The sequence below is a fragment of the Oncorhynchus nerka genome, linkage group LG8 (assembly GCF_034236695.1).
Source record: "Oncorhynchus nerka isolate Pitt River linkage group LG8, Oner_Uvic_2.0, whole genome shotgun sequence".
Lineage (NCBI taxonomy): Eukaryota > Metazoa > Chordata > Actinopteri > Salmoniformes > Salmonidae > Oncorhynchus > Oncorhynchus nerka.
The window spans coordinates 70547785-70556607 of NC_088403.1; positions in this window are offsets into that span (position 1 = coordinate 70547785).

Genomic DNA, 8823 nt, shown 5'->3' on the forward strand with positions numbered 1-8823 from the left:
TGTTTACAAAACTCGCTAACAAAAGTAGCTATTTGGACATAAATGATGGACATTATCGAACAAAACAAACATTTATTGTGGAACTGGGATTCCTGGGAGTGCATCCTGATGAAGATCATCAAAGGTAAGTGAATATTTATAATGTTATTTCTGACTTCTGTTGACTGCACAATAAGGCGGATATCTTTTTGGCTTGTTTGGGCTCTGAGCGCCGTACTCAGATTATTGCATGGTTTGCTTTTTCCGTAAAGCTTTTTTGAAATCTGACACAGCGGTTGCATTAAGCAGAAATATATCTTTAATTCTGTGCATGACAATTTTATTGTCATCACCATTTATTATGAGTATTTCTGTAAATTGATGTGGCTCTCTGCAAAATCACCGGATGTTTTTGGAACTACTGAACATAACGCTCCAACGTATACTGAGATCTTTTGATATAAATATGAACTTTATCGAACAAAACATACATGTATTGTGTAACATGAAGTCCTATGAGTGTCATCTGATGAAGATCATCAAAGGTTAGTGATGAATTTTATCTCTATTTGACTCTTCTCTTTGGCTGGAAAAATGACTGTGTTTTTCTGTGACTTGGCTCTGACCTAACATAATCGTTTGTGGTGCTTTCGCCGTAAAGCCTATTTGAAATCGGGCACTGTGGTGGGATTAACAAGAAGTGTATCTTTAAAATGGTGTGAAATACTTGTATGTCTGAGGAATTTTAATTATGAGATTTCTGTTCTTTTGAATTTGGCGCCCTGCACTTTCACTGGCTGTTGTCATATCGATCAGCCCTAAGAAGATTGATCTATCTCTCTGAGGCAAGACAATTGTCATTCAGGATTAAAAGGTGACTGCACTTCCTGATTTGGCCTTAGCTGTGTTCGAATACTCGCACTAACTGTACTGTTTGTGACATGAATTGAGTATTTAGTATGCTTATTGGTCATAGTATACCTGTATAAATATATCATAGTATACCTGTATACCTCTGGCCCTTCTTTAGACACTGTGTTAACTAACCTCCAGATGAGCTTCAATGCCATGCAACTCTCCTTCCGTGGTCTCCAACTGCTCTTAAATGCAAGTAAAACTAAATGCATGCTCTTCAACCGATCGCTGCCCGCACCTGTCCGCCCGTCCAGCATCACTACTCTGGACGGTTCTGATTTAGAATATGTGGAATACAAATACTTAGGTGTCTGGTTAGACTGTAAACTCTCCTTCCAGACTCACATTAAGCATCTCCAATCCAAAAGCCCCATTTACTACCCACCACTGCAACCTATATGCTCTCGTTGGCTGGCCCTCGCTTCATACTCGTCGCCAAACCCACTGGCTCCAGGTCATCTACAAGTCTCTGCTAGGTAAAGCCCCGCCTTATCTCAGCCTACTGGTCACCATAGCAGCACCCACCCATAGCACACGCTCCAACAGGTGAATCTCACTGGTCACCCCCAAAGCCAATTTTTCCTTTGGCCGCCTTTACTTCCAGTTGTCTGCTGCCAGTGACTGGAACAAACTGCAAAAATCACTGAAGCTGGAGACTCAGATCTCCCTCACTAAGCTTTAAACTCTAGCGTCGAGCAATCCCGTATCCGGGAGCGTAATCATAGCCTCAAGCTCATTACCATAACGCAACGTTTCCTATTCATGAAAATCGCAAATGAAATGAAATAAATATATTGAAACACAAGCTTAGCCTTTTGTTAACAACACTGTCATCTCAGAATTTCAAAAAATGCTTTAACCAAAGCTACACAAGCATTTGTGTAAGAGTATTGATAGCCTAACATAGCATTAAGCCTAGCATTCAGCAGGCAACATTTTCACAAAAACAAGAAAAGCATTCAAATAAAATAATTTACCTTTTTGAAGAACTTCGGATGTTTTCAATGACGAGACTCTCAGTTAGATAGCAAATGTTCATTTTTTCCAAAAAGATTATTTGTGTAAGAGTTTTTTTCTTCTTTTTTCTGTAACATCAGTTCTGTGGCACTCACAGACAATATCTTTGCAGTTTTGGAAATGTCAGAGTGTTTTCTTTCCAAAGCTGTCAATTATATGCATAGTCGAGCATCTTTTCGTGACAAAATATCTTGTTTAAAACGGGAACTTTTTTCATCCAAAAATTAAAATAGCGCCCCCTATATCCAAGAAGTTAAGCACCAGCTGTCAGAGCAGGTCACAGATCACTGCACCTGTACATAGCCCATCTGTAAATAGCCCATCCAACTACCTCATCCCCTTGCTGTATTTATTTATTTATCTTGCTCCTTTGCACCCCAGTATCTCTACTTGCACATTCATCTTCTGCACATCTACCATTCCAGTGTTTAATTGCTATATTGTAATTACTTCGCCACCATGGCCTATTTATTTAAAAAAAAAAAATTTTTACCTTTATTTTACTAGGCAAGATCAGTTAAGAACAAATTCTTATTTTCAATGACGGCCTAGGAACAGTGGGTTAACTGCCTGTTCAGGGGCAGAACGACAGATTTGTACCTTGTCAGCTCGGGGGTTTGAACTTGCAACCTTCCGGTTACTAGTCCAACGCTCTAACCACTAGGCTACCCTGCCTTACCTCCCTTATCATTTCCTTATTTGCACACACTGTATATAGACTTTTTCTACTGTATTATTGACTGTATGTTTGTTTATTCCATCTGTAACTCTGTGTTGTTGTATGTGTCGAACTGCTTTGCTTTATCTTGGCCAGGTTGCAGTTGTAAATGAGAGCTTGTTCTCAACTAGCATTAACTGGTTAAATGAAGATGAAATAAAATAGAAATAAAAAAATACTATGGATATATTTAGTATGCCAAATGTTCGAGGATGTCGTACTAAATTAGCCAAAATATGAGGAATACACGAAGAGGACACTATTTCCGTACTTTAGGGCCAATAATGCAATTCTTCGGGAACTGGGTGTGGCTTCACATCGTTTCCAGATTTGTTGAAAATGGCGGAACATATGCAGTCGAAGTACAACGAGAACGGATACAAATTCATTGCTTTAACTAATTATGACAAATATTAAGAAAATGTTGAGCAATGTAATAAAGTAATTACTTTTGAAATAAGTTAACTTACACGTTATATTGGCTGACAATTTGTTAGTTACACTGGTCTTACGAACCACATAGCGTATCAGTACAGCAGTATGTACCGGTATGTTGTTAGCTAGATACCTAACGTTAGTTGGCTACTTATAGATCAAACTTGACAATATAATAACTATAGGCTATCTAACTAACTACACAATGTTTGACGTGATTATTCCCGTCATTCTGAGCTTAGCTAAATGGTATAGTCATTGTGCGTTCTCAATGGACATTCGGGTGCTTTCGTAAATTCGCTCTGGCTGTCTACTCTGCTCTGAATTTACAAACAGACAATCTGACAACGCTCTGAATTCATGAGCGCATTCTGGAACTCCCGATTGAATTTAAGAACACCCGAAGTCGTATAATGTCTAACCAGTCATTTGTTATGCTAGATAGCTAGCAAGAGGTTGCATAGCAACAGCATCAACTTCCGGTAGACAGGTGAAAAGCTAGTGCGCAATTGAAAGCATACTTTTATCTCCCTCACCAACTTCAAACATCAGCTATCTGAGCAGCTAACCGATCGCTGCAGCTGTACATAGTCTATTGGTAAATAGCCCACCCATTTTCACCTACCTCATCCCCATACTGTTTTTATTTATTTACTTTTCTGCTCTTTTGCACACCAATATCTCTACCTGTACATGACCATCTGATCATTTATCACTCCAGTGTTAATCTGCAAAATTGTAATTATTCGCCTACCTCCTCAATGCTTTTGCACACATTGTATATAGACTCCCCTTTTTTTTCTACTGTGTTATTGACTTGTTAATTGTTTACTCCATGTGTAACTCTGTGTTGTCTGTTCACATTGCTATGCTTTATCTTGGCCAGGTCGCAGTTGCAAATGAGAACTTGTTCTCAACTAGCCTACCTGGTTAAATAAAGGTGAAAAAAAAAAAAAATTGTAGCTATTAGCTGTTATAGGGTGTTTTTTTTTCCTTCACCAATTGCTCAATACTTTGTATACAGGGAAAATGTGCCTCTACTATCAGTGTGTCCACTCCACTGCTTGAAGTTTACCCTATTGAAGTTGCATATTTCCCCTATTGAAGTTGCATACTCTTTTAAGGTTAAAGGTTTCCTGCTACAATGTGGTTAACATCACTCGCACATTGGCCTTCCTGACCAGGCCGCGTGACAACGAGCCTTTTGCAGAGACTGGGACGGGTTAACTAATGTTCAGAATGAGACTCGTTCAGGGTAAGCGTGCACAAATTCAGAATTTCAACTTGACCCCTAGCCTTTAAAATAATCTTGGAAGGTCTCCTTTACAAAACCATTCCCAAAAATGTAAGCCTTGTGATATATTACTCTTGCGTTCTGAGATCTACAGGTGTGGCTATGGAGTAACGGTGAGGAGCTGATTTGGGAATTTGTCAGAAGCCTCTGGGGGGGGGTAATAGTGTTGGCTATAAATGGCTTGTGTTCATCAGGGCACAACAGGATATTATAAACAAGCTTTTCTTAATGGACAAGTTCAGATGGTGCCCACTGAACACGACCCCCGGTTGTCTTGTTCTGTGTTCCAGACGTCTCGTATAACACGTTCCACCAGGAGGAGGACTATCCAGTGGTGAGGTACCTGAGACAGCCTCTGCACTTTGAGGTGGAGCTGACCACGTCCTCTGACCCCAAGGTAGCGCTGGTGCTTGACCACTGCTGGGCCACCCTCAACGAGGACCGCGACTCCCGACCCCGTTGGAATCTCATCATTAATGGGTAACTTGTTGTTTTAGGGCCTAAACAAGTGTTATTCCACAGGTGTGGTTCCTGAGTAATTAGCAACCTATCATGCTTGGCAGGCCATTTACTTTGGCTACCGTGTCTATGCCCCCATCCATAGGTCATGAGTGGTCACAATGCTTTGAGCCATGTGCGGTGTGTCACCAGATCTCCACCCAATTTAACACTAATGGGAGAGTCTGGCGCGTACGATCACATGCTTGTTATCACTGAGTGGTCCCTGCAGTGTACCATTGGAACATGTAAATTTAGTTTAGAAAATATGGCAGCCATGTTTGTCAAGCAAGAACTCCCTAATCCCAGAATGCCGTTCACTGCGCCCATTTCCTGAGGTCTTAACTTAGTTTGGCCACTTCAGCATGTGACAAATCTTTGTACTTGTTACGGCGTACACATGACAAGTAGTTTACAGTTAACTAATGAAAAAGCCAATACAACCGTAGCACGAAAGCTAAACAAAGTTGCAAGATATAGCTCAATCCATTTTGGGAGGTGAAGTCCTTGGGGGAAGGTATTATGGAGAAGATGATGCAGGAAATATTAATAAGATGGGGGATTTATCAACAATAAGTGGCGGGGCAGACACCCTTTTCTAAGCTAAATACCCCTGGAAAGGGGGTCTGATCTGGCAACCCCGAGGTACCATAGTTTACACTCTGATGCCGTGTTCAAATCAACTAACGACTTCAGTGCATTCAAGACAATGGGGGAACTCCAGTTGAGATCACCATAAGTCTGGCAGAAGCGTACGTGATAACCTGACTGCATTGTATGGCGTTAACATTAGCTCATATTCAGTACCACCTTCAAAAGTGTTTTACACACGTGTCCATTACAATCTAGGCAAGAATCAGAAAGCATGAATAAAACGCTAAGTACATTATACTTACGGTACGCTACAGTAGAAACGACAACATTTTACACAGAAAATAAGGCACTTTGATAGGAATGCACACATGTCCACAGTTATTTGTAAGGAAGACAATAAATGTGCAAGGACTGTATACTTGATCTGGGGAAGTGCTTGGGCTTTCTTTTGAAGGAAAGTTTGTCCAGCTCCCTAAATTCTCAAATAGAAATGGTCTGCAACAGTGAAATGGGCTACTTTTGTGAATGAATGAGGCAAAATTAGAAGTTGAAACAGCCTATAGAAAATTAGCAGGTAGTGTGCCTTGGTCTGAGGTCAGCGCGGGTTAACTGTCCACATGTTGGAACAGTGAGTGCATTCTCACATCACGCGCATAAAATCAACTCCCACTGGGGCGACTGTTGAAGATATCTGGAACTCGCGTGTGAAAAGGTTAATGTTGGCGTTACCTACACCTTTGTACTCAATGTTATCCTTTTGGTTGGCTAGAGTTCAGTGTTGTGCCAAACTGATGGTCAGTCAAATGGAAATCAAGAGGGCCTGGCAAGCTCGGCTTGCCTTTCCGATTGGTTTCAAACAACTGCTCTTAACACTGACTGAATAGTTGTTGGTTTTGGGTTGAATTCAGGCATGAATAGGATCAGTTGACAGGATCCCCAGAAGTTGATTCCACTTCCAATGGAATTTCCTGTCCTAGAGGAATGCGCTAATTGGGAGTTGCTCAACATGAACAAATACCACGGTCAAGTCTAGCAGCATCTTGCTAACCTTATTTAGCTAGGTAATGTTCATGTAAAATCCCCTTTGCCTGATCCACATTTGATATACATAACCTGCAATTTTGAAAATCACTGCATTCAACCCTGTGTAGATCAGTCAATTCTAAACATAAAGACTTAAAACTCAGGATTCCGTAAGAGCCTACCCCAATGAGGATATGTGTTCACGTTCAGCTTCCTGTGCCAACCGGAAGTGCTTGAAAATGGTGTCATAGGTGCTGTTTCGAAGGGTTAAAAAGGTCAGATCTTTTTAAAACTTCACATGTGTGATTAAGCAACCCTCATGAACTGTAAATCAGTCATTTTTCCCAACAGATGTCAAAGAAAAGCTCTCTCACACACACACACACACACACACAGCAAGGATGGAGTGACAAAGTGCGGTGCTTAAAGACACACAGAGCCTGCAATGGCATTTCTATATTTTCAAGGCCCTGCCGAGTTCAAAGAGATGCCCCGCCCCGCTTGACCGTAGCTCGCTCTGAGTGCAGCAACCATGAAAAAAGTAGGCTCAAAATTAAGCCTGGCCCTAAATGTCATTTGCTTTTGGGGGACAGTGAGAGAACCGTTAGGGTGAGAAGCATCATTCGACCTCAGGTACATTCCTGAGGTCCTCCCGATCTGTGCAAACCTTGACCGTGTAGCATTAACCCTTAACAGTTAAAAGAAGGTGTCTACATCAAACAGTTTTCACTGACTTCTCTCCCCATAGGAATGCATTGCCTGCAACCCTAAATTCAACCTAGAGCCTATGTGGGTTAATATTGCCCTGTGAACCTGTCTTCGATGACAATACAATCATGCCACTATGAGATCTACCTGTGTCGATTCTAATTTTCCTGAAGCAACCGGAAGTGGTTCAAATCACCCTAAAAGTGTTTTTCCAAAACCAAACTGATGTTTGATAGAAATAGTGAATTCAACCTTGTGTAAATCAGTCAGTTCTTAACGTATAGACTTAAAACTCAGGATTCTGTAAAAGCATACCCCAATGAGGATATGTGTTCACGTTCAGCTTCCTGTGCCAAACGGATGTGCCTTAAAATGGTCATAGGGGCTGTTTCGAAGGGTTAACAGATGTTGCATTTTCACCATTTAGATAAGCATCTTTGTGTAACTCAAAAAGTGGAAGAAATTGCATATACTGTAGCCATAATTTGTAGCACAGATCGTTGGATGATATACAAACTAACCTTGCTTACTTATTTCAAAGCGAGGGCACATATTTCAGCCTTGTGGGAAAAAAACGGACAAAGAGTTGAAATTCCACAAGGCAGTGATGCTGATGAAATGATGCAAGACAAAAAGCTTATAGCACCTGGTATTCCCAGGCGGTCTCCCATCCAAGTACTAACCAGCCCCGACCCTGCTTAGCTTCTGAGATCAGACGTACTTAAAAAAATATATATATATTATAAAAAAAGTTTAAATTACAATATTTTATAAAATGTACAATACACAAAAACCGAGACTAACATAGGCAGGTGAACAATTCACCCCCTATCAAATCAAAGAACTCAAGTAAATAAAATACAACAAATACTAAGAAAAACATGACATAAATTCTAATCTCACAAAACAGGCATGTTGAAATCAACTTACCAATCAACTATAAAAACCAAAAGGAAATTAACATACCAATACTTTCAAAATGATAAGTAATTCTTCCTCCATCCACCCTTGAAATCAACCCACTCCCTTCCACAAAAGCTTCATCAAACCATTCACTTCCATAATAATGAAACATAAACATATCTATAATCCTTCTCACCCCCCCCCTTAAAAGACCTAGATGCACTATTGTAAAGTGGCTGTTCCACTGGATGTCATAAGGTGAAAGCACCAATTTGTAAGTCGCTCTGGATAAGAGCGTCTGCTAAATGACTTAAATGTAATGTATGTAAATGTCTATATGCTTCTTAAAGAATACTACAAAAATATCCCACACCCTTACCCTCTTCCCCTCAAGAAAAAGCATAATTCCTCCTACAAAAAATAGCATACCTCACAAAACTCAAAGCAACATTCAACAAAACAACATTAACACCCTCGCATTTACCAGCCACGCCAAATAACATCAATTCATTATTTCCACACATATATTTTTTTAAATATCACCCTTCCAGTTTCTATGTATCATTCCCTTTACCTTACAAAATAATTATTTTAACGCCTCACATTCCACAAACAAATGCAGTAAATTCTCCGGTGACTCATGACATAAGTTACATTCTCTTTTTATTTCCCTATTGATTTGATGTAACACCACCTTTGTATATATATGATTATGCCTTATTTTAAAATCGTTACTTTC